A 27,574-nucleotide genomic window follows, 5' to 3' on the forward strand; every position below is an offset into this window, starting at 1 on the left:
ATAACGTCTTTGTTAGGTATTTGATGTTCATATAGGAAAGAGGCAGGATAATTTTTAAATATTCTCCTATGAGTTATTACTATCATGCAGAAATATTCAGGAGTACAGTAAAGTTTTTAAAATCTGTATACCCAGATATAAATAGCAAAAACCTAGCTGCTAATTAAACCAAAGATAGAGCTATACCTATCTATTCCTCCAGTATTCAGAGTAGTAGTTATTGTTGAGTGGTTGCTATCCATTACTCCTGTACTAGTTACTGGGGATACAGCAGTATAGGAAACACAACCCAAGCCCACATGGAAAGATAAGCATTGTGTAAATGTTACAAATGAGATTAGGATCACAATGGGATACAGAGAGCTACAAGAATGAATAAAGAGGACTTACCTACTCTGTGCAGCAAAGGCTGATAGGAGGGGAGTTAGAGTGAAACCTGATAAATGAATTGGAATTAAGGGGTAGAAAGGAGCTTGCAGTATACTAGAAACAGAAAGAAGACCAAAGAGGCCTGAATTAGTAAGTGAAGGGGAAAGTGGCCCAAGTGGAGGGCCACGTAAGAGAGTTTAGAATTTTTTTCTAAAATATCCAAGTAAGAGAGTTTAGAATTTATCCTAAATAGAACAGAGTTTAGAATAAAATTAATTTAGTCTAAACTACCAAAGTATGAAGGTTTAGAATTTATTCTAAGAGCACTGACTTTTTTAAACAGGGGCTAAAGTGATCTGATGTACACATTTGAAAGTCCCCACAGTGCTTGGAGTACAGAGATGCCTGAGTGGGTACAAGGAAAACAGTCTATTGGAGCATAAATAAGCTGGACTAAAGGCATGTGAGCAGAGATGGGGAAAGGTGTATAGACTCCAGCTATCCATCTGAAGGAGACTCAGAAGAACTTGGTGATTGATGGGCTGTGTCATGTGGGGGAGCTTAATGAGTCAAGATTTCAGACCTGAGGAACTGGGTGGATGGCCATCCATTCACTGAGATAAGGAACCCTGGAGGAGAAGCAGGTTCAGTGGAAAACATGGGTTCAGTCTGGGACACACTGAGTGTGAAATACCAGTGGGTCCACCACGGAGGGGTTTTGATTAAAATGGGTCTGAAACTAAAAAGAAAGACTTAAAGATACAAGTTGAAAGTCATCAGCACATAGATGACACCTGAAGTCACCAGAGATGGATGAAATCACCTACTATGTGCCGGGGGCTATGGTTGTTGCTAGGGCAATACCTTCTCTGTGCTCAAGTAACTCACAGTCCAACAAATGCCACCATGTATGAACAAAGCCTGAATTTTACTTCGACCACCATGAAAATTACACTGAAAATCCCTACCACTGGTCACAGTTGGTATACCATCTTCTCTCTTCTCTCCCCTAGAGGTTTATCTCCCAATTCAACCGCAAACTAGAAATTCACCTAAAAGTAGACTAACCTATATTTTGTTCTTTTCCTCCCTACCGCAACCTTGAAGCGTATGGAAGTTCCCAGGCCAGGGATTGAATCTAAGCCACAGCTGTGACCTATGCTGCAGCTGCAGCAGCTCCAGGTCCTTAACCCCCATGCCACAGTGGGAATTCCAGGCTATATTTTATTCTGTAAAGTGGACTTCAACAGAGAGGACCTCTTAAACCATTAAGAAATTCTATTTAAATATTAAAAATAAAACCTACAAATTGAAATATATTTACTCTTACATCACACCCTTCTAAAAATCATTTGAACATGAAAAATCCAGGGAGAAAATTACAGATTTGAGCTTGGTCAGTCTCACAGTGATGTGAACCCTACAGTTTATAGGGCTATGATTACAAAGCCCAAGGTCTGTTAGGCCTGTGCCACATGTAAATAAGTCCACAGTCTAAGGGGTTCTTGGGACATTGTCTACTTTTAAAATGTACTTTGTAGCTTTAAAGAGCACTGCACCCAACAGCTAAGTGTTTGAAAGTTCACTTGATACCATAAATAATTACCGATGAACCTAATGGAGATTGACAGTTCTGAGATTTGAACCTTCTCCAATTATCCTTTTTCCTTCCTCCCTTTCTCTTTCTTCCTCCATTTCCTCCCTCCCTCTCTTTATTCCCTTAATCTCCCTTCCCTTCTCTTCTTTTATCCCCCCCCCCACATTTTCCTTCTTTCCACAAATAGTTTCTGCCTCAGAGCTTCTGTGGAATGAGACAAGGCATATATATATATATAATCTACACACCACATGCAACAATGCTAAATGCCTCTTCTGTGCAAGACACTTTGATAGAACCAGAGCATTAGTATCAGAAATGGAAGAGACCTCATAGACTATCTTTACCCATCTACAAATCAAGAAACTTTGTCGATGTTCCATCGTTGTGCTTAAGAATTATCTTAAAGTTTATTTAGCCATCATGTTACACTTCATATAATAATGGCAGACACTCTCTTTATTATTTTATTAAGACAGTAGTCCTATAAACTGCATTAACAAACCCAGTTACTAGGCACATGTGGCAACTGAGCCCCCAAAATGTGCCATCTTAATTGAGATGTGCTATAAAATACAATTAATTCGGAAGACCATGTAAAGAAAAGAACATAAAATGCTCATTAATAGTGTTTGTGTCAATTACATGATGAAATGATAATGTTTTGGATATATCCAGTTAAAATATATCATTAAAATTAATTTTAACTTTGTTTACTTGTTTTCATGTAGCTACTAGAATGTTTTATTTTTAATTTTTTACTATAGTTGATTTACAATGTTCTGTAAATTTCTGCTGTCAAGTGACCCAGTTATACACCTATATATACATTCTTTTTCTCCTATTATCTTCTATCACAAGTGATTGGATATAGTTCCCTGCGCTACACAGCAGGATTTAATTGCTTATCCACTAAATGTAATAGTTTGCAACTACTAACTCCAAACTCCCAGTCCATACCACTCCCTCCTCCTCCCCTTTGGCAACTACAAGTCTGTTCCCTATGTCTGTGAGTCTGTTTCTATTCTGTAGATAGGTTCATCTGTGCCATATTTCAGATTCCACATATAAATGATATCATATGATATTTTGTCTTTCTCTTTCTGACTTACTTCACTGAGTATGAGAATCTCTAGGTCCATCCATGTTGCTGCAAATGGCATTATTTTGTTCTTTTTTATGGCTGAAAATTTTATATTAAATATATAGTTCACATTTATGATTCATGTTACAGTTCTATTAAACAGAGCTGTTATAGAATAATAGTGCCTATCTCATGTAAAGTTGTTTGTTGATTGGCTAATGTTTCATGCCTTTTAAATTAAGTTGCTAAGCTCATCTGGCATTAATAGATTTAAAAAAAAATCATTCACATACCATAAAAAGTGGATCACATGTCCTAGAGGGCTGAGAATTTACTGATCACGGCTCAACAGGCCAAAGAATTTAATGATCTGTCCAAGTTCTCATAGCTTATTAGTACAGGGGTGATACCAGGCCCTAGGACTACTTGTTCATTGACTTTTTAATCATAGGGCAGTTCAAGGAACAAAATTGTGAAATGGTTTTCAATGGCTACAAAACTGATTTCAGCTGAATTCAAGAAATATTTGCGTGCCTCACTGGTGCCAGGCATCATGCTCAGCAATAGTGATTAGAGGGTTTAAATTTTATCACTTTAGTCTGAGGAACTTTCCTTCAGTTCTAAATGAGAAACAGAATTACTCTCATTAGGTTTTCCATACTCATAGCGTAAATATAACTACATCTGTGTGGGCATGTTTTCTTAATTTTTAATCTAAAATGAATATTTGAACAGTGTAAAAAATAAGCTATTAAAAATTCCCTAAAGGGCAAGAATATGTTAATAAAATTTCTTTTGACTTTAAGGACTAAACATTATAGCCATTACCAAAAATTTATCGCAGGACAGTCTTATTTATTTTGGTTATAATTTAGTTAGCTTGAGGCTGAAATGTACTCTCTGAAATGCACTATTACATTTTATTCTTAAACAGCCAGATTTTAATATCTATTGATTTTATTACATGGTTATGTGGCTTATAAATGCTTATCCATCACTTAACAGTGATTTTTTTACTGAGGGTAATTCTTATAAATATTTTTAGAGTTTAGAGTAATTGCACTTTATCAAGAGTAATTTTTGATTGCGAGTATATTAAAGGAATCTTTAATTAAACTTTAATTACTTGCTTTAAACTTAACTCCGGACACAGTTACTAAATTTTTTTTTTTTTTTTTTGGCTACAGCCGAGGCACATGGATGTTCCTGGACCAGGGATTGAAACTGTATCCTAGCTATAGCTGTGCTAAAGCCAGGTACTTTAACTGACTGCACCAGGATGGGGACTGAACCCATATCTCTACAGTGACCTGAGCCACTGCATTCAGATTCTCTTGGCTTCATCTATTTGTCATTTAGGTGATGAGCAAGGAAACCCATCCCAGTAACCTTGGAATAAATTCTAAATTCTACTTTGCTATGATCTTCTTCTAATTTGGTGATTTATTCAATTTGTTAATATTTTACATAAGTATATGCATCTATATTCATAACACTGGGGAGATTAATCAAGTTTTGGCATCTAATTATGCCAGAATCATAAATTAGGAGTTTCTGCATAGTTTTTATAAATCAGAGTAGTCAAAATATAGGAATTGTCTATTATTTGTAGGTTTGAAAGAAGTTAGTAGTAAACATTACTCAGGCCTGGTGCCTTTTTAAATAGTATTTCTCAGAGTTCCCTGGTGGCTCAGTGGGTTAAGGATCTGGCATTGTCATTGCTGTGGCTTGGGTTACTGCTGTGGTATGGGTTTGATCCCTGGCTCCAGAACTTCTGTATGCTGTGGATACAGCCAAAATAAATAAATAGTATTTCTTCAATAATCTTTTTCATTTCTTCTCTATTTATTTGTTGTTTTCTTGGGTTGCTTTTGTTCATTTATATTTACCAGAAATAGTTTTCTCTAGATTTTCAAATTCATTGCCATTGGATTACAGATTATATTCTCTTAAAAATTTTCTTTTGAGAAATTTTTTCATATCTCTGTTCATATCCCCTTTCTAATTCCTAAATTTATATCTTTTATTTTTTTTTCCTTTTCCTTAACCAGGCTTATTAATCTTTTCTAAGAAATCAACTTTTTATTTTGTTTACTTTTTATTAATTTTAAAAAATGTGTTTCACAATTTCATATTTTATCATTATTATATCTCTGTTCCTACTTGCTTCTTGCTTTCCTTTTCTCAGTCTCTTAATTAATTTGAATTTCTAAATCATAGCATTTCAGTGTTCTTATTTTGAAAATAGGCAAATAATGTTTTAAATAACAACTTGAGGGAGGGGAAAAAAGATGAATAGTTTTTCCTTTGTACTCTTCCATATCATTTTACTTCTTGCCAAAATTTCGACAGAAAAACAAAACAATAAGGCATATTTGTTATTTGTGATGTATTATCTGAGGTCCCAGAGACATTGGGTTGAGTAGGAAAGGACAAATCCTCAGATCCCACAATCATTCAGTAACGCCATACTACTATAAAATTTGTCTCCTCTCAAACATCTCTTTCCCTCCTTGCCCCTATGAACACTAGAATTTATTCTCAATCCTGAAAGATTAGTTTCTGGCTATTGGCAATTGGAAACATCCAGTGTAAATATACAAAATGAAAATGAAAGTTCTGTGTGGTGCATCAGGCTAAGGATCCAGCGTTGCTGCAGCTGTAGCACAGGCCATAAGTGCGGCGTGGGTTCAATCCCTGGCCTGGGAAGTTCCACATGCCACAGGCATGGCCCAAAAAAGAAAGAGGAGGAGAAGGAAAAGGAGAAGGAGGAGGAGGAGAAAAGAAAGAAGATGAATTTCAAAAGGATGTTTCTAGTATTGCAAAGCTACAAAGTGATGTATCATAGATCATTGGAAAAACCTTTCATTAAAAAAAATAAGCAAGTCTCATGTATATCACAAAAGGTGATTCAAGAGAAGATGCTTTAAATATCAAAATATTTAGAGTCAACTTTGGGAAAATTGATGAAGCATGAAATTCTCAAATATGTTTGCAAAATTGGCTGTCTAACCATTTCAGGTCAATCAAATGTGAAACAAGAGATGTCACATAGGGTTTCATACACACATTGTTTATTTCTTGTGCCTACCAAAAAATAATACAATTCATTCTTTGCTCATTCTAAAATTATGGTATAGTTGTCATATAACCTAATTTTGCTAAACATAAAATAACATGAATTTATTTTCATAAGCATTAGTTTCATTTTTCAAAATAATAAAGCTGTTTTTTTCAAATATTTCTAAATTTCTGGGTTTGTTTTGTTTATATTCAATTCTAAGTAAACTTTTCTAGGGCAATTATCCCATTTGAACATTTAGCAATCTTCCCAGAAAATTTAGCAACCCTGCCAGAAAACATGCACACAGATAGGCTTTCTTCTTCATATGGGGGAGTAAAAAGTAAAAAGGAATAAAGACAGAAACCATCCAGAAATAATTTAACTGCTTTCTAATTCCTCCTCCCAACAAGATTTTCCTCATGTAGTTTTATCACTTGTTTTTAGTTGAATTCCAAAAACAACAGGTAATAAACCCTGAAATAAGCATATCAGGAGCATAGGTCCTGGAGCCAGTCTGCCTCAATTCATATAGTACCTTTGCACTTACTGACTGCATTGTGTTGTGCAAGTTAACCGACCTCTCTGCATACTCACCTGTAAAGTGGGGTGATACTAATAGCATCCTTTATTATATAAACTATGTACTGCATTGTAATATGTACCAATATCTGATGACAGTTGTATAGCAGTTCCTCCCCTTGAAGGTTTTGTTATGAATGGAATGCAAGGTGATTATTTTGAGACTCTACTCTGTATTTGTTTCAATAGATGAGCATACTAATGTTGCAGAGCTTGCAAATGTCCTTGAGATAGACCTATCCCTAGTTAAGAATGCCCTGTCAATGTACTGCAGATTGGGATTTGCCCATAAGAAGGGACAAGTAATAAATTTGGATCAACTTCATTCATCGTGGAAGAATGTACCATCTGTAAACAGATTAAAGAGTACTTTAGATCCACAAAAGATGCTGCTTTCATGGGATGGTGGGGAAAGTAGGAGTCCGGTACAAGAAGCTTCATCAGCTACTGACACTGATACAAATAGTCAAGAAGATGTAGCTGACACAGCCAGTTTAAGCAGTTTGAGCTTGTCTACAGGATATACAAAGCATATCGCATTCCTTTTTGTCTCAACTCTTACTGCCTTTTCTTTTTCATTTTAAGTTTTTAATGAAAGTTTTATACATGATTATTTTATTCCTGCATCTTCTCAATTGTTTCTTCCTTATATTTGTCCTTTTCTTTGAAAGCTACCTGTTCTTTTTTTGTTTTTTTGTCTTTTTGCTTTTTCTGGGGCCACTCCCATGGCATATAGAGGTTCCCAGGCTAGGGGTCTAATTGGAGCTGTAGCCACTGGACTACACCAGAGCCACAGCAACGCGGGATCTGAGCATCTGAGCCACATCTGCGACCTACACCACAGCTCATGGCAATGCCAGATCCTTAACCCACTGAGCGAGGCCAGGGATTGAACCCTCAACCTCATGTTCCTAGTCGGATTCGTTAACCACTGCACCACAACGGGAACTCCTCACTGCCTTTTCAATGATGGGAAATCTTTCACCAAACTTGAAAAGCCATGCAGTCACAATGTTTGAAGTTGGCAAACTCTCAGAAGAGTCTCTGGACAGCTTTCTTATAGAACTAGAAAAGGTTTAAAGCACTGGTGAAGGAGAAGCACAGAGATATTTTGATCATGCACTTACTCTGAGAAACACAATATTGTTTCTGCGTCATAATAAAGATCTAGTTGCACAAACTGCACAGCCAGACCAACCCAATTATGGTTTTTCTCTGGATCTCTTGCACTGTGAAAGCCTTCTGGGATTGGACCCTGCAACTTGCAGCAGAGTTCTAAACAAAAATTACACCCTGCTTGTCTCCATGGCTCCTCTTACCAATGAAATACGGCCTGTCAGCAGCTGCACACCTCAGCATATTGGACCAGCTATCCCAGCAGTCAGTTCTGTCTGGTTTAAGCTGTACATTTACTATATCACCAGGCAAGGACCACCATCTCTTTTACTGTCCTAAGATACAAGACTTCGAAAACTGCCAGATATGTTCCAGGGTTTTGATCAATTACTAATAACGTTACGGAGTCATGATCCTGAGGTGGTTTCTACATCAAATGTGCTCACAATGTTGAATGATGCTTTAACACTTTCAGCAGTTTTGATTCAGGGACATGGTCTGCATGTGATAGGAGAAACTGTCCACATACCTTTCCTGTTTGATGAGACAGAACTCCAAGGAGAGTTTACTTGTGTTAATATGGGTGTCCATAAAGCAGTGCAAATATTAAGGAACAAAGTGGACTTGCAGCATTTTTGTGGATATGTCACCATGTTGAATGCTTCTAGCCAGCTTGCAAACAGAAAACTCAGTGATGTTTATGACGAGAGAGGAGAACCTGATTTGGCTTCTAGCTCAGATGTAAATGGGAGTACAGAGTCATTTGAAATGGTCGTTGAGGAAGCAGTGTAGACTCAGCCACAAAGCAAAACTCTGTTGCCACAACAGAAGCAGATTGGGTTCTTCTCGAGCTGTGCTTTGGAATTCCACTATTTAGTTCTGAATTAAATCAGAAAGTTTGCAGAAAAGATTGCTACTCATGGCCTTTGCAGAAAAGAGAGCCTTCAAAACCTCTTGCATTCCAGTAGAAAACTGTCTCTACAAGTCCTTAACTTTGTTCACTCATTCCAGGAAGCTGCTTCACCACTGGATATCCACAATGAAGCCAGTTTTTCAGGTTTGCTTCCACAGTCATCCTGTGCCGACGCAGAGTTCCACTTCCTGCAAAAAACTTAATATTTAAAGATGGAATCTTAACAGAATGGAGCGGATGGTCACCTTCCTTGCTTCTTCTTGCTAATCTCCATATGCAATAATTTGGTTACACCATTGTTGCTCACACTTTCTGCCTTTTTTCTTTCTTTTTTTTTAACTTTATTAATATTTTTTTATTTTTTTAATTTTTTTATTACTCAAATAAATTTATCACATCTGTAGTTGTATAATGATCATAATCTGATTTCACAGGATTTCCATCCCACAGCCCAAGCACATCCCCCCACTACCCAAACTGTCTCCTCCGGAGATGGTAAGTTTTTCAGTGACTGTGAGTCAGCATCTGTTCTGCAAAGAAGTTCCGTCTGTCCTTTTTTCAGATTCCACATGTCAGTGAAAGCATTTGATGTTGGTGTCTCATTGTATGGCTGACTTCACTTAGCATGATAGCTTCTAGGTCCATCCATGTTGCAAAAAAATGCAGTATTTCGTTCTTTTTAATGGCTGAGTAATATTCCGTTGTGTATATGGACCACATCTTCTAGATCCACTCCTCTGTTGATGGACATTTAGGTTGTTTCCATGTTTTGGCTATTGTAAATAGTGCTGCAATGAACATCGGAGTACATGTGTCTTTGCAAGTCGTGGTTTTCTCTGGGTAGATGCCCAGGAGTGGGATTGCTGAATCAAATGGTAGTTCTATGTTTAGTTTTCTGAGGCATCTCCATACTGCTTTCCACAGTGGTTGCACCAATTTACAATCCCACCAACAGTGTACTAGTGTTCCTTTTTCTCCACACCCGCTCCAGCACTTATTGTTTGTAGACTTTTGGATGATGGCCATTCTGGCTGGTGTAAGGTGGTACCTCAGAGTGGTTTTGATTTGCATCTCTCTAATAATGAGTGACGTTGAACATCTTTTCATGTGTTTCTTGGCCATCCGTATGTCTTCTTTGGAGAATTATCTGTTTAGATCTTCTGTCCATTTTTTGATAGCCTTATTTGTTTTTTTTGGTATGGAGATGCAGGAGGTTTTTATAAATTTTGGAGATGAATCCCTTGTCAGTCGATTCATTTGCAAAGATTTTCTCCCATTCTGTGGGTTGTCTTTTTGTGTTGTTTAGGGTTTCCTTTGCTGTGCAGAAACTTTGAAGTTTGATTGAGTCCCATTTGTTTATTTTTGTTTTTGTTGTCAATGCTCTGATAGGTGGATCTGAGAAGATGATGCTGTCATTTCTGTCAGAGATGTTTGGGCTATGTTTTCCTCTAGGAGTTTGACAGTGTCTGGTCTTATATCTAGGGCTTTAATCCATTTGGAGTGTATTTTTGTGTATGGTGTTAGGGAGTGTTCTAATTTCATTCTTTTCCTTGTGTCTGTCCAGTTTTCCCAGCACCACTTATTGAACAAGCTGTTCTTTCTCCATTGTATATTCTTGCCTCCTTTGTCATAGATTAGTTGGCTGTAGGTGCATGGGTTTAATTCTGGGCTTTCTATCCTGTTCCACTGATCTATATTTCTGTCTTTGTGCCAGTACCATGTGGTTTTGATGACTGTTGCTTTGTAGTGTAGTCTGAAGCCCGGGAGCCTGATTCCTCCAGTTCCATTTTTCTTTTTCAGGATGTCTTTGGCTATTCTGGGTCTTTTGTGCTTCCAAACAAATTTTAAAATATTTAGTTCTAGTTCTGTGAAAAATGTCCTTGGTAATTTGATAGGGATTGCATTGAATCTGTAGATTGCCTTAGGAAGTATAGTCATTTTGATAATATTAACTCTTCCAATCCACAAGCATGGTATATCTTTCCATCTATTTGTGTCATCTTTGATTTCTTTCATCAGTGGCTTATAGTTTTCAGAGTACAGGTCTTTTGTCTCTTTAGGGAGGTTTACTCCTAGATATTTTATTGTTTTGGATGCGATGGTAAATGGGATTGCTTCCCTAAGTTCCTTTTCTGTTCTTTCATTGTTAGTGGATAGAAATGCCATTGATTTCTGTGCATTGATTTTGTATCCTGTGACTTTGCCAAATTCGTGGATGAGCTCTAACAGTTTTCTGGTAGAGTCTTTAGGATTCTCTAGGTATAGTATCAAGTCATCTGCAAATAGTGATAGTTTTACTTCTTCCTTTCCAATTTGGATTCCTTTTATTTCTTTTACTTCTCTGATTGCTGTGGCAAGGACTTCCAGAACTATGTTGAAGAGTGGTGGCGAGAGCGGACATCCTTGTCTTGTTCCTGATCTCAGTGGGAATTCTTTCAGCTTTTCACCATTGAGAATGATGTTCGCTGTACATTTGTCATATGTGGCCTTTATCATGTTGAGGTAGGTTCCTGTAAACAACATGCTACTAAACAAAATCACTGAAGAAATCAAAGAGGAAATTAAAAAATAACTGGCAGAAAATGACAACGAAGATATGACACTCCAAAACCTATGGGATGCAGCAAAAGCTGTTCTAAGAGGAAAGTTTATAGCAATACAAGCCCACTTCAGGAAACAAGAAAAAACTCAAATCAACAAGCTAACTGTACATCTAAAGCAGCTTGAGAGAGAAGAACAGACAAGACCTAAAGTTAGTAGAAGGAAAGAAATCATAAAGATCAGAGCAGAAATCAATGAAATAGAAACAAAACCATAGAAAAGATCAATGAAATGAAAAGCTGGTTCTTTGAAAAGATTGACAAAATTGATAAACCCCTAGCCAGACTTATCAAGCAAAAAAGAGAGAGGACTCAAATCAATAAAATTAGAAATGAAAAAGGAGAAGTAACAACGGACATCACAGAAATACAAAGGATCATAAGAGACTACTATATGCAACTATATGCCAATAAAATGGAAAACCTAGAAGAAATGGACCAATTCTTAGAAAAGTACAATCTTCCAAGACTAAACCAAGAGGAAATAGAAAAGATGAATGGACCAATCACAAGAACTGAAATGGAAACTGATTTAAAAAACTTCCAACAAACACAAATCCAGGACCAGATGGCTTCACAGGTGAATTCTATCAAACATTTAGAGAAGAGCTAACACCTCTCCTTCTGAAACTATTTCAAAAAATTGCAGAGTTTGCTCATTCTATGAGGCCACCATCACCCTGGTACCAAAACCACACAAAGATTCCACAAAAAAAGAAAACTACAGGCCAATTTCACTGATGAACATCAATGCAAAAATCCTCAACAAAATACTAGCAAACCGCATCCAACAATACATTAAAAGGATTGTACATCATGATCAAGTGGGATTTATCCCAGGGATGCAAGGGTTCTTCAATATTTGCAAATCCATCAGTGTGATACACCACATTAACAAACTGAAGAATAAAAACCATATGATCCTCTCCATAGACGCGGAAAAAGCCTTTGACAAAATCCAACACCCATTTCTGATAAAAACCCTTCAGAAAGTGGGCATAACAGGAACCGTTTTTCTTACTTAATGTCAACTTTATAGTGCCAGCCACTAAAAAGCATCCTGCTGCTACAATGCAGTTCATGTTCAACTAATGTTAAAAGCGTGGGGAACATGTTCATATTTTCTGAAGTTTTCCTCGTTATTGCACCTCCTAATGCAACAAAGAACTTTTTAGCAGCCTGCACTGTATTTTTTACCTTGAGACAATCTGCATTTCTTTTGTAAAACTGAGGATAGACTTTATAGCCTTTACGATGACTGTTATGTTTATAAGCAGTCACTATGAATACTGCAATGGTAATTTTAATTTTATATGTTAGTTTATCAAACATAAATCTTGCTTAATTTTATACTTTGTTACCTACTCTTTAGGGGATCATATCATAGGAAGAGGAGGAACTCTTCCTTTGGAAATGCTTCTTGGTATTTAAAGTAGCAAAACTATACAGTGATAAACATCCATTATTGAGAAATGATCTGATGGGGCATTAAGAATTGCTGTGGATGTCTGTAAATTATGTATTATCTGTTGAACATTGTTCAAGGTATGTAAATCAGCATAGTTAGGTATAACCTAACCTTGATTTAGAGGTCTTAACTGTGACTATATATTGACATCTCATAAGAAGATTTGGAAAACATCCTATTTTTAAACAATGTTTATAGGTGGATTTTGTTGTCACTTTGGGCTTTATATTTTCATAGAGTCTTTATGGAAAAAATAGAATTTATTTTCCACTCTTGTAGCTGTGGCTGCCAAACATTTTCACCCTGATTTATTTTTTGTTTAGTAGCTTTACCCATCAATTGTTATGGAACCAGACGATGTTTTTAAACCAAGCATTTTGATTTTAGCTTAGAATTACATATTAGAGACATTAAGGCTATGTCTTCTGATCAGAACCCTTTAGTGATAAACCTACTGTGAGGACATATTCCTAAGCAACACGGATGTTAAATTTATGTGGCTAGTTTTAGAGGAATGATAAAGAAAAATTGAGAATTTCAAAATGTTTCTTGAGTCATTGGTCTTTTAGCATCTCAAAAGTTGATTGGAATAATTGGAATCGCTTTTTAGATTTTTCAAGTTACCTTTCTTGGGAAGTTTGTGCAGTGTTATTAGTTTAGCTATTCTTATAGGATAACAGTTTGCTAGTTTAAAATTGTAACCAAACTAACTGGTCAGACAATATGTATCTAAAACATTTAAAGCACTAGAAAATTTGGGGAGGTTATAACCTAAACATTTTCACTGATAGTTTTTGTTATTTATAGAACTGACATTTGTGTATTTAACACTTCTAGAAATATATGCCTTTCTTAAAACCGTTAACATAACCATGTATTCAATACCATGGCCTGTCTGTTGAATTGAATATCTTAGAGCAGGTTACCCAGAGCACAGTCTGTGCCGTTTAGGGTAAATGCAGTAACATTTAGTTTTCTAATTTGTCTTGTATGAGGTAGAAACCAAGTCTATGTTATGTTTGTCTATAGTAGGAAAATACTAATATTGAAATAATTTCGTATAACTGTGAATCACTCATTTATTTTTCCAATAATTGATATTGTATATTCCTAGTGCTATGAGGTGTGTATGTAACTTTTATAGTTTTTCAGCCAAAAGTTATAAGGATTTCAATTGATCAGGGCTCTTTAATTTCATTTTCATTTGCTTTGTTTAACTGTAGTTATTTATTTCTGTATTAACAAGCTGAGCTTATGTTAATGACTTGTACACTAATAAAGAATTGAATGTAGTTGTTGGTAGTGAACCCAGCTGTCAGTAAATTTAAGACACAAAATATGGGAGTGATTTGCTGCTATGTTTCCTTAGAGAGATAATGGAGGAAGAAATAGAACCTAATAATGATCATGAATTTTAGGGAAAGTACTGGCAAAACATGTGGTCAACTCTGGTTTCTCATGTGAATGAGGAAAGAAAGATTCTGATTTCCAGCTAAAGACCTCTTATAGTTTTACGTAGGGAGAATCTGCCTTTTTAGAACTATCGGCAAAATGTGAAAGCCACTTTTGTGCTTTCCTTTGTGAATCTGGCTTCTTCCACTCATACAGTAACCCACGTAAAGATGCATTGCTTACATCTTATGTGTTGATCCTGTTCAACACAAAGGTAAATTAAAATAGAGAATTTATTATTTGCCAAAGAAAATCTAGGAAGGAATTTTTATCCAATTTTTCTGCAAATGTTTAAAGTAATTTCGTTTGGCTTTTTGCTACCTACCTCCCTTCCTTTCTGTCCTTTAATGTAGCTTAAACCATTGGCAAACTTGAGAAAACAAGAGAAAAAAAAATTTCAAAAAGGACATGGTAGGAGTTCCCTTGTGCTCTAGTGGGTTGAGGATGTGGCATTGTCACTGTAGTGGCTCAGGTCACTGCTGTGGCATGGGTTCGATCCCTGGCCCAGGAATTTCCACATGCTGTGGGTGCAGCTAAAAAAAAAAGGACATGGAATTTAGTATATGATTTCACCTCTTATGTGGATCTAAAGAAATACAACTTTATGTTGTTAAAATAATATATGATCATCTGATTTCCTTGATTCCTTTTTTCTTTTTAAATATGTAATCAGTTGGTTTTATTTGTTTTGGGGGGAATATCGGTTTCTTGTTTCCAGTTTTCTCAGCTACTTGTGTTTCTTTTTTATGGTCAGTGTTTCATAATACAGTTTGTACTTAAAGATTTTAAAATACCAAAACTGTAACTGAGTGGAGTGGATTTCTTTCTAGTATGATGTTAATATTATACAATGAGATGTATAAAGTGTTGTCAATTTGATTACTGGCACATATGTTTACAAATAAACTGTGGTGTTGATCAAGTTATTGTGAAAAAAAAACAAAAGCATATACTTTTAACTGTACACTTGGATTACTCATACCAGATTGCTTTTGAGTGAGTCCATTAGAGTAGATAAAAAAGAGTTCATTATGAGAGTAGTTTAAGGGTTTTGTCATATCTTGGTTACCAAGAAGAATAACACTATATCTTTCACTTCCAATTATTTCATTTGGTAATAATAGATTATAACAATACAATTGATCTTGAAAATAAATATTATAAATACATCTTTTACTATTCCAACATTATTCCTATTATAATTTGTTATGCAAATTAATTTTTATTGGAAAAACCAGTAATTCCAAAGAATACTAGAAATATCTGGCAAATTATGTTTTCTTACTCTCTCTGCACGAAGACCCTGAAATCTCAGTACAGAGGCATTTGCGCAATAAAAATGACAAATATGTTTGCATCTGTGTGGACTACTTTATTCCTTCTGTCCTTTTTCATTCCCTTCTACTTATTGTTTTATTCAAGTACATTAATTATAAAAACAGAACTTTTAGAAACTGTAAGTTGACTTTAAAATCTAGGTTATATTTTCCTGGAAGTCTTATTGGTGAACCAAATCTGTTCAGGTGCCTGAAAACATTTTGGCTGATTATATAAAAACATATACTAATAAGCTCCAAGTCCTCTCTGGAGAATTTTTTTTTTTAATTATACCTTCTTTACCCATAAAACTGTCTTTTTTTCCAAATCCCCAGAGCTACAAGCATTACAATCTGGTTAGTTAGGAAATAAATTTTTCACCCACATTTTTGGCAAATATTTACCTAAGTGCCAGTCACAGTCTTGGTCCTTAGGGAGGTAAGCTAAATAAGTAATCACACAAATAAATGCATGGTTACTAACTACTAGGAATGCAAGAGAAAAAAAGGGGGCCTAATTTAAATCAAAAATTCAGGAAAAACCTCTCAGGATCTAATACTTAAACCAGACACTAAGGAAGAATAGGAGTTAACATTGAAAGAATGAGAGTATCCTAGGCCAGAATGTATGAGGGCTTTGGGCGAGTACACACTTTGGTTTGTTGTAGGGAAAAGACCACTTAAACAAGAGTATAAAGAAGGAAATGATGGGAGTTCCTTGGTGGTTTAGTGGTTAGGACTTGGTGCTTTCACTGGTGTGGCCTGGGTTCAATCCCTGGTCTAGGAACTAAGATGCCACATCAAGCCACTGCATGCCATGGCCTAAATAAATAAATAGAAGAAGGAAATGAATGGCAGAAGTGAGTCTACAGCCAAAAGTGGGACTTCTCAGATCATTGAAAGGATAATTTTATCAGAAACCATTAAATGGTTTGGAGTAAATAGCAACAACAACAACAACAATAATGAAAGTTAGCAATGGCTACCATTGTCCAGTTACCACGCTAAGTACTTTAAATAAATTATCTCCTTCAGTCCTCACACAACTCTATGAAATAGTATTATTTTAACCTTCATTTTACAGTGAAGAAAACAGAAGTTCCAAATGGTTTGGTGATCTGCCCAAACTCACTCAGCTGGTAAGTGGTGGTATAAGCTCTAACGCCAGAGCCCAAGAGCTTAATCACTATGATATACTATCTCCCATTATCAGGTATACATATATATATGAACATATGAGATGTGTTAATAATGATATGCGTCAAGATATAAAGTGAGCATTTGGATATAAAGGTCTAAATCTCAGATGAGAGGTGTGGTCAGGATCAAGTTGGGCTCTTGGCATTTAGATGAACTAAAAGTCACAAGAGTGGATGAAGTTGCCTAAAGACCAGGGTATATGCTGAGAAAAGATGAAGGCCGATAACTAAGCCCTATTAATTCCAACATTCAGGAATTGGATATGGATAGTCAAAAATGTCTAATTTGGCTAAGAAATCAAATAAGGACTAACCTAACCTATCAGGTGATGTCTCCATTTATTTAATTCTGGAAGCATTAGCAATACTCAGTTTTCTACTTTTGATAAATTTTGGTCTGGCCACCCAGCTTGTTTCTCTGGGTTAGACCTGACTCAGGGGAGAGGGGCAGGGCCACAGTGCATAGCCCTCATTGAGGCATGTCAGCTACCCAATAGGAGTAAACTGGGCTCTGCTACCCCAAGGCAGGCACCGAAATGAGAGTACAGAGGCAGTGGATGACATAACCACCAGGTGGGTGCCCCACAAATGTGGCAGGCCACCTGGGCTGGCCCAGCGTGTACTAACCTGCAGAGCCCAGAAAACACAGCCAATAGCAACATTCAGAGGTTTGCTTTATTTGCATGCATGCAGAGATGTAGGGCAGTGTTTGGGCCTTAAAAGATCTATTATTCCATTTATTTCCTCTTGAAACCATCCCCAACCCAGAGCTTGAACTATGTTGCCCTGCTCCCTACTTAGCAGTTCGACTTCTTCACCCAGCACTCAAGCTTCAGACTCTTAATTCTTTTTTTCTCTCTTTAGTGCCTAAGCATCCCTTCAGCAGGGGCAGAGAATATTTGCTTCAAAACTAAAATAGATACTATTATTCCCATATTGTAAATGAGGAAAATGATTCTAGAGAAATTAACAGATCATCCAAGGTCTCAAAGCCAGGAAACAACTGGGCTGGAATTTGAGGCCAAGTCTAAAATGTCTCATAGAATATATTGCTACACCATGTCCATATGTGGGTGTATAGTAGTCAATAATCCCATAAATGATAAAGCAGTATTTTCATGCAAACAAAATATGCCTAAAATGACTAAGGAAACTGTGATGTGCCAATCTGGTACCAGACCTACACAGCAGCAACGCCAGGTCCAAATCCAAGCTGAATCTCCAACCTACACCACAGCTCGCAGCAATGCCAGATCCCCAACTCACTGAGCAGGGCCAGGGGTCCAACCCACATCCTCATGGATACTAGTTGCATTTGTCTTTGCTGAGCCACCATGGGGACTCCCATAGGAAGTAAAGCCTTAAAGTAACTAATCCCAACCTATAACTTGGAGTATTTTCAGTTTTTTGCAATTAACAATAATTCTGCTATGAACATTTATTCACGCATGACTTATTGTTTCACTTTTAAATTATATCCTAATCAGAACAGTGGAGTGTTAATAATGTTTAACAATCTCCCTCTGAGGGGGTGGGGAAAGGTGGAGTATAGAAACCTACATTGGTCTCATTTGCCAATTTAGGTGGTGTACATGCTCCAACCTTGGCTGATTTCAACATCCAATGGCAAAGACTGACTCAGAAATCAAGGAAAGAGCAATAATAATCACAAAGTAAAATCTGAAGTAGCAAAAAACCTCCCAGAATGAACATGAGCCAAAAAAGCCCCATGCCCTTTGATTCTACAATCCTTTTTCTAAAAAACCGAGGTATTATTGATTTACAATATTATATAAATTTTAAGTGTAAAACATAGTAACCCACAATCTTTGAAGACTGTGTACCATTTGTAGTTATTATAAAACACTGGCTATATTCCCTGTGCTATACAATATATCCTTGTAAAGACCCTTAAATTCTACAACTGAAAATTTAGCCTTAGGAAGAATGGCAGTTAGGGCCAGCTTAAACCAGCTGATGGTTAAATTGTTAGGAGTTTCGTAAGCTGGTTGTTAAACATGACCATTATTTTAAATTAATTTACACAAATTTACAATTAAATAACGTATATAATTATATAAATTATATATTATATAAATTAATTATGTAAACATACATATTGGCTGCACCCATGGTATTTGGAAGTTCCTGGGCCAGGGAGAGAGCCCAAACACAGATGCGATCTATGCCACAGCTACAGCAACACTGAATCCTTAACCCACAGGCCACAGTGGGAACTCCTAAATAAATTATACTTTAGCAAAGACAATAAATACTAAAAACTCATCATATCCTAATTTTTTAATACTTTTTTTTACTTCACTATTATCTATGCTCTTTAGCTTTTTACATCTACAGTGTACTATACACTTCCTTCCAATTCCACATTCAGTGATGTCATGCTGGTCATAAAGAATAAGGTGTTAATAAGATTTTTTTAATTTAGCATTTTAAATGTTGAGTTTAGGAATTTAAGGAATTGTCAATAGAGAGAAGGAATTTACTATTTTCCAGCAGAATAGGAAAGTGATTATACAGATAAGAAAGAAGATAGTAGATGATCTTATAGCCTAAGAGAAGAGACTCAGGGTTGGGTCTTTATGGGAATAAAATGGTAGAACAGTGGTAATAAGAAATGGGAAATGAAGTGTGACCATAATGATGTGTTCAGAAAGTAGAATCTGGTTGTTAAATTTGAAGAAGGCTAACCTGGATATGAAGGTGTTTATGGGTCATTGATTTTTTAATTGTCTGTGATGACCAGAGCAGCAAGATGGCAAGGCCTAGGATTCCCGAACTGTGCCATAAAGGTGCCCTGGGGTGTCAGCATGAACTCAAAGGGGCACCACGGGAAACTTTTTAATTTTTGAGGAAAATATAGTGATACTGACATCTGTTGGACATGGCTTGAACTGGTTGCTCAGTTTCAACATTAGACTGGACTATATTTATTTTTTGACAGTGTCATATCTTTGCAAAACAGTGTTTCTGGTGATTGCTGAGATAAAGAAAAATACCTCATGAAAATCATTGAGGAATAAGAATGAGGGTGGTGATGTCCAATCTGACCCCAAGGTTTGAGAAGCTATGCAGTGCCCAAGTGTCATAGGCATGCCATTAGTAGCTGTGGTTACATAAGAATAAAATGTAAATGCTATTTTCCATTTCAACTTATATGTATCATTTTTAAAGCAGCTATTAAGTTGTTAAAATGCAGATACTTCTTAAGTGTTTTGACATAGTTACTTAGTAAACAGAATTGTTTGCGGGTTTTTTTGCTTGCTTGTTTTTGGCTTCAGGGACCATAAAAAAAGTTATGGAGATATTAAAGGTACTCTGAACTGGAAAAGTACAGGAACTTCTAGGTTAGGCATCAAACTCATGAAGAAGGAATGAGTGGGATTCTGGGTGCAGAGCACCATGAAACAGCCATATTAAATGCAGGAAAAAATGATGTATTAAACATATAAATAGGGATTAAATATCAGAGGCAAAGTGTAGGAACAAGAATAATAAATGATGTCTGCAGTACTACTTATAAAAGGAAAGGAATGGAAACAACCCAAATGTTCTGAAATAGAAAGATGACTGAATCAACTAAGGGACAACACGTAATGGGTTACTAACTAAGTAGCTGTAAAAATTAACAAATACATATTTCTTTACACTATTGTGAAGTCATATCCGTGGTATAAGAGTAGATAATAAAATCAAAGTGGAGAAAAGTAAAAGAAGGACGAAGAGAAGTTCCCATCAGGGCTCAGGAGTTATCGAACCCAACTAGTAACCATGAGGACATGGGTTCGATCTCTGGCCTTGCTCAGTGGGTTAAGGATCCTGCATTGCCATGAGCTGTGGTGTAGGTCACAGACACAGCTCAGATCCCTCAGCATGGCTGTGGCATAGGCGGCAGCTGTGGCTCCTACTCGACCCCTAGCCTGGGAACCTCCATATGCTTCAGGTGTGGCCCTAAAAAGACAAAAGAATAAAAATAAATTTAAAAAAATAAAAGAAAGAAGAGGTTATGAATACATACATAAACATTTTTTATAGGTAAAACTTAAATAGAATTTTTAAAAAATGACAATTATCAGACTTCACATCTTCCTTTAGTTTGTAGAAAGCCTGGAAGAAAATCACTCTCCCACTTACAACAAAAAATGAAGGACCTGCAAAATCACAACTTTTCTTGAACACATTGGAGAACTGAGTTCACAGGGCAACCAACTAAGCCAAACAAAAGGAAAGTCAGGAGTTTTCATTGAGAGTCAGGACACAAACATTTCTTATCTGGACAGACCCCACTAGATTCCATACAAGCAAGAGGAAGAATTCAGCTAAAGTTTTCAACGAATTACTAAAAGTGTGAGAGAGCACTAATGTCTTGGAGACCATAAATGCAAGGGAAATTCACAACCATTGGTGCTCACAAGTAAGATCTGAGCAAGCCTTCCCCATAGTGCAGAACTAAAGGAGTAATATGCTCCTCAAAAGACACAGACAAAGCTCACAAAATAGCATATAGTTTCCATGGTCCATAGTTTTTTAAAAACTGTCCAACAAAGAAAACTCCAGGCACAGATTACTTTGCTGGGAAATGTTACGAGACAGTAATATTTACATAAACTCTTCCCAAATACAGTTAGGAAGGAACACTTCCCAACTGATTTTCTGAAGCCAAAATTACCCTGATGCCAAAATCAGAAGGAAAAAAAGAAAGAAAGAAAGAATGAAAGAGAAACATTGCAACAAAATAAAGCTGCAGACCTGCAGCTCTCATGAACTAGATGTAAAAATCCTTGATGAATGAAACATTAGCAAAATGAATCCAAAGAAATACTAAAAGGTAATACATCATAACCAAGTGGAGTTCATCCTAGGAATATAAGACTGGTTCAACATTCAGAAAGCAATCAAGCTAATTCATAATGTCAACAGACTAAAGAGTATCAGGAAGTTTAGGGAGAAGGAAACCCAGAAGAAAGATCTGAGTAGTAAAATGCAATCTGAATGGAAATTAGCAATTGTAGTTCCAAATAGTTCAGCAACAAGCTTCTTAAGGCAGAAATTCCTGCAAATATTTCAGAGAAGGGAAAACTTTTTTGCACTGGAGAAACAAAAAGTCCATGGGATTGCTTCCCAGTTTAACTATAATTAATTCTTCTTCTAGAGAAAAATTTCTACTTCTGATTTATTTCCCTTTTCAAAGCAGTGTGGGAATAGGAGATTATATGATTTTCATACTACCATGCACCAAGAACAGCCCCAGCCAGGCATTATTACAGTGCACATTTCCATGTATTATCTCTAATCCTCACAGACTGGAGGAAGGAAGGGCGGGGGGGGGGGGAGAGAAGGAGGGAGGGAGGAAGGGGAAAGGTGGAAAGGAAGAAAAAAGGAAAAGGTCTCAAGACACAACATCAATCTATAAATCAGTCATTTTTCTACATACTAGCAATGATCAGTGGAATGGAATGTGTGGAATGTTTGATATATATTCTATATAATTGATATATTATAAAAATTGTCATTCTAGATGACATGTAAGACTATGTCCTTAAAGACAAACTGGGTCTCCAATTATAGAAGAGCTTTTAAAACTCTGATTTCTGGAAAGCTTATTAATAATTTCTGTTTGAGTATTCTATACCTAGGAGAAATTCAATGTTAATTCATATTTCTTCTTTTTACCCTAGCCATGTTTAGGGAGCTTCATACATTCTAATAGAGCCAGTGCTTAACATTATCCTTGTTTTGCTGATGAGGTAACTGAAGCTCTTGAAACTTGCTTGAGGTTACACAGTGAATTAGGACTATCTCAGATTTAGATGTTAGAATTTCACACTTTTTTGAGACTAGAATTTACTTATCCTGGGGCATAGAATAATTTCCTAGCTACATGGAGGAAGAAACAGTGGAATGTTATGGGATTTTTTTGTGCATTTTATTTAGTTTATCAATAGGGATTATGTAAACTTTATGTTGAGGCTCTTTGATCAAAAAAATCTAATTTTAGAATTAAAAACAAGCATAAAGAGTAAAAACAAATTGAGATACTGTAAGGTTCAGAAGCATAACTTCAATAAATGGCATTGTGACAACTAGACAGTGACATGCAAAAGAATCAAACTGGATTACTTTTCACACAATACACACACACAAAAACCTCAAAGTGGATTAGACTTAAAATCTAAGACCTGAAATCATAAAACTCTGAAAAGAAAACACATGCAGTATGTTCTTTGACATAAATCTTAGCATTTTTTTTTTTTTTTGGATCTTCTCAGGCAAGGGAAACAAAGGCAAAAAAAAGAAAAAATGGGACTATATCAAATTAAAATCTCTCGCACAGTGAAGAAAACTATCAGCAAAACAAAAAGGCTGCTTACTGAATGTGAGAGGATATTTGCAAATGATATATCCATAAGGGGTTAATATCCAAACTATATCACTGCATTATAGTGAGGGCATTGTATGAAGAAAAACATCTGAATATATAAGTATTTATCACCGATACATCATTTAGACTTTATTTGCTTTTGTTGTTGATTCACTCAGGTGGACACACTTCTGCATGTTTTAAAAGCAGTGAAATGCAAATTTGTTAACAGTAAAGGCCTAATCTCTATTTGCCACTCTTTAAATATTAAACATTCACAACTCTTTTACTTAACTGACTCAGTCATTCACTGCAATCTAACTCAGACAGTTGTGTTTAATTTTGCTTCTTTGATAATGTAGACCAAAGCTTTCTAAAGATGTCCTTAGTCTTTGGGAAAGTATAAGGCCTACAGCAGAGGCTGTAGAACCAGCTGATTTTGATCACGCTTTCCCAGAGCTGTACGGCAAGTCAAGATCACTGGGCATGAAGCAGCACATGAAGCATCTTTCACTTGTGTCCTTTCCAAGCCACACTGAGCACTACATTGTTAGGCTACCAGCAGCCTTAAAATCCAGTTGGTTTTGGGGGTTTGAGACTAGGGTGAGGGGTATGAGGTACATAGGATGGACTCCCTTGCAGGGCCCTAGAATGAGTGTCTCTTTAAATTTTGTACCCTAGCTGCCTCATTTACCTCACCCTAGTCTCTACCCTGAAGAAGAGCCCCAAAGTGATGTTGTCTGTAGGAGCATCTGATCTCCACATTCCATGGCTGAAGTGGAGCTTCAGAGCCCATCTTACCTCCTCCGGTGGTAAAGGCTTACTCATCCCAAGCCCAGTGCCTGGAGTCTCTGCTATTTCCCTTGAGGGACCAAGACCAGCCTGATGCGCTTGCTTCCCTATCAGGACTAAGTGCCTGTGTGGCCCACGAATGCCTGTGTGATAAAGATCCAATAGACCCCCCTTTCATATATAAAGCCTACTTATAAACACTAGTCCAATATCACAGGCCCTATCATCTTCAGACAAAACTCCTGATGCAAATCATCTACTTTGATTGCAATATTACCTCTCCCTTGATTTCACCTCCTTGTTATTTGGTCCTAGAGGCCATCCCAGTTCTCACCGTACATGATTCCCAGTGTGTCTGCTGGCTGAGACTGTCCTTTGGGCTGCTAGTCCAGACTTCCTGGAGTCCCTGGCTCAGTCTATCTCCTTTTAACTGGCTCCCAGTTAGCTCTGCTCCATCAGAGTTAACAGAACCATCCAAATACTATGACAACCACAAGCGCATTCACATAGTTTTGAAAGCATCAGCTAGGGACTGTCCTAGCTCTGCTGAGAATCACTGGAAGTAGAAGATAGGGTATATCTTCAATTAGAAACAGGTCAAGCAGAGCCTGGTTCGGAGCCTGGTTCTTTCTATTCCATTGGTTCATAAAAATTGCTTGTGTTAAAGTCATCTGGGGAAATTTCTGATTTGTCTATTTGACACACACTTGGATAGTGCTTAGTATATGTCTGTAACTGCTAAAAAACAAACCAAAAAACTCTGCCAATATTAATTCATTTAATCCTCATAACAACCCTTTGAGCTAGGCACCATGATTATTCCCATTTTACAGATTAGGAAACTGTGGCTTGAGAAGTTTAATGACCCACCCAACATCACATGTCTAATATATGTAGAAGCCAAATTCAGACCCAGTTTGGTTGTAGGATAAATGTTAAGCACTACATTGCAGACAACTCTATCCCACCACAAAGATTTGATTTAGTAAATCTGGGGAAAGGGCTGAGCAATCTGTGTGTATTTGAATAAGACTTTCAGGTGATTTTGTATAGTGAGAAGGTCACCCACCTACTAACTTCTATTTGGGAACCACAGCACTATTCCATACCTTATTTGGGAAAGAGAGGAAGGAGATTTATGCAGCTAGAAAAAAATCTCTGCTAGATTATACTGAGAAATGAGGGGAAATGGTTTGGGATATTATTTATTCAAAACCTTGGAAGCCAAGCAAATGATACACATCATATTTATAAAAAGGTCCCTATTGGAGTTCCTGCTGTGGCACAGTGGGTTAAGAATCCAACTGCAGCGGCTCTGGTCACTGTGGAGCTGTGGGTTTGATCCCTCGCCTGGCCCAGTGAGTTAAAGAATCCCACGTTGTTACAGCTGCAGTGTAGGTTGCAGCTGCAGCTTGAATTCATCCCTGGCCTAGGAACTTCCACATGCCATAAGCGCAACCATTAAAAAAAAAAAAGATTAATATTGAACTATGTATCATTAAATACAATAATGAAATATATTAAGAATGTAGCATCAAAGGAAGAGTATAAATAGCATTAATAAATGTGAAATTATCCTATTAAATAGGATACACAATGGCCATGGGCTTAAGTGAATGACATATGAAAGGGCGGACAGCCTAGCTATTTGTATTGCAGGCTCCAGACAGGCAGCCCTGAAACAATCAGGCAAGACAAATGATACAAAGTAACCCTCAAGTATGATTTCAGTTCAAAAGAGTTAAAGCAGCTAAGGAGGGGTATAGAAGTAACTGGATAAACATGAAAAACACAAGATAAAACGTGAAAGAATTTTGAAAGTGGTTTATTACCATACTAACATGATTATCACTGTATTGTTTAGTATTGTCAACTTGGGTGGCCTCAGTAAATAAACAGAAACATCAGAACCAGGCAGAGCCATAAGCAACAGCTCTCCCAACACCCTCTTCAGCCCCCAAAAGGGGGATGAACAACTATAGACCAATCAGCAGTTTTTCTAACTACTCAGGATGGAAATAATCATGGGTCAGAGTCAATTCAAACATTAACCAGAGCTCCTTGTCTGCCAAACACTGCCATAGAAGGTGCAGTACAAAGAAGACTAATGCACCGGGAAGTTCATTCTTTTTAGCTTATAGGTAAGCCTCACCATCACCTCCAAACACTCATTAAAGTGACATCCCATGTGTCAATGTCAGGAGAAGCATGTTCCAAGGCCCCCATCAGATCAAATGTAGTGAACCTTATAGGTTCTGGGAAATGGAGCCAGCAGATAGGTTAATAGAATGCTAAATTTTTGTTTTTAATTAACATAATATTTGGCAGTAATAATTTAAAAATAATTATCTTGTGAATAAGGCTTCAAAACTGAACATACTTTGCCAAAATTTTAGCATATTTCAAAATTTGTTTTCAGGGCCTGGTATTACAAACTAAGGCAAATAAAATCCACTTTCACCAAACTTTCGCCAACTTGCTATACTTGCTCAAGTTTTGTCTTTCACTATGCTCTTGCATATTCTGAACAAAGTGACACTTTATTTTTTATTTTTTGGTCTTTTTAGGGGCCCACCCACGGCATATGGAGGTTCCCAGGCTAGGGGTCAAATTGGAGCTGCAGCTGCCAGCCTATGCCACAGCCATAGCGACTCAGGATCCGAGCCACGTCTGCGACCTACACCACAACTCACAGCAACACCAGAGCATTAACCCACTGAGTGATGCCAGAGATGGAACCCACATCCTCATGGATGCTAGTCGGGTTCATTAACCACTGAGCCACGACAGAACCCCGCAAAGTGACATTTTAGATTCTCTGTTTCCTTGCAAAACAAGACTCTTTCCTTTGCCCTGCATCATCTGTTACTTCTGCCCTTAATGCATTCCACCCATATTAATTATTACTCTTAACCAATTTAATAACTTATGTTTCATAGGAGAACTGTCACATGCATTTTAGCAGATGAATAAAGCTCTTAAGTCCACAAAACACAATTGTCTGCCACACACATTCCTTTCACAGCTGCTGCAAATGGCAAAAATAAACATGACCCAAAAGGATAGCCATTCTATGGCATATAAAAGCAAGAAGTAAAATATATAAACTTAAAATTGTGCTTTTATTAATCATTGTTTCAGTATTCAATCTTTAAAATAATCTAGTTATCTAATGATTAAACAGTAATTAATTTAATATTATCTTTGGGTTTTAGGTTACTTAAGGATGTTTAAAAATTTTTTATTATGACTGATTTACAATGTTCTGCCAATTTCAGCCATACAGCAAAATGACCCAGTCATACATATATACATTCTTTTTCTCACACTATCCTCTTATCATGTTACATCATAAGTGATTAGATATATAGTTCCCTGTTTCTATGCAGCAGGATCTCATAGCTTGTCCACTCCAAATGCAAGAGTTTTCATCTACTAACCCCAGACTCCCAATCCACCCCACTCCCTCCCCCTCCCCACTGGCAAACATGAGTCTGTTCTACATGTCCATGATCTTCTCAGTTTTGTAGATAGATCATTTGTGCCATATTTTAGATTCCACATATAAGTGATATCATATGGTGTCTGTCTTTCTCTTTCTGACTTACTTCACCCATTATAAGAGTCTCTAGTTCCATCCATGTTG

At 36.8% G+C, this 27,574-nt stretch overlaps 1 long non-coding RNA gene and 1 pseudogene across 1 annotated transcript in view; one reads left to right on the forward strand and one right to left on the reverse strand.

Annotated features, from left to right (window-relative positions):
• Positions 1 to 27,574, reverse strand: part of LOC146396043 (uncharacterized) — a 152,683-nt gene that overhangs the window by 53,839 nt on the left and 71,270 nt on the right. The window lies entirely within an intron of this gene.
• On the forward strand, positions 7,651 to 9,046 carry LOC100512444 (protein FAM91A1 pseudogene; annotated as a pseudogene).

The sequence above is a fragment of the Sus scrofa genome, chromosome 15 (assembly GCF_054392235.1).
Source record: "Sus scrofa isolate SSC_HxYL_T2T_F1_AM1 chromosome 15, Sscrofa_HxYL_maternal_Yorkshire_Landrace_v2.0, whole genome shotgun sequence".
Lineage (NCBI taxonomy): Eukaryota > Metazoa > Chordata > Mammalia > Artiodactyla > Suidae > Sus > Sus scrofa.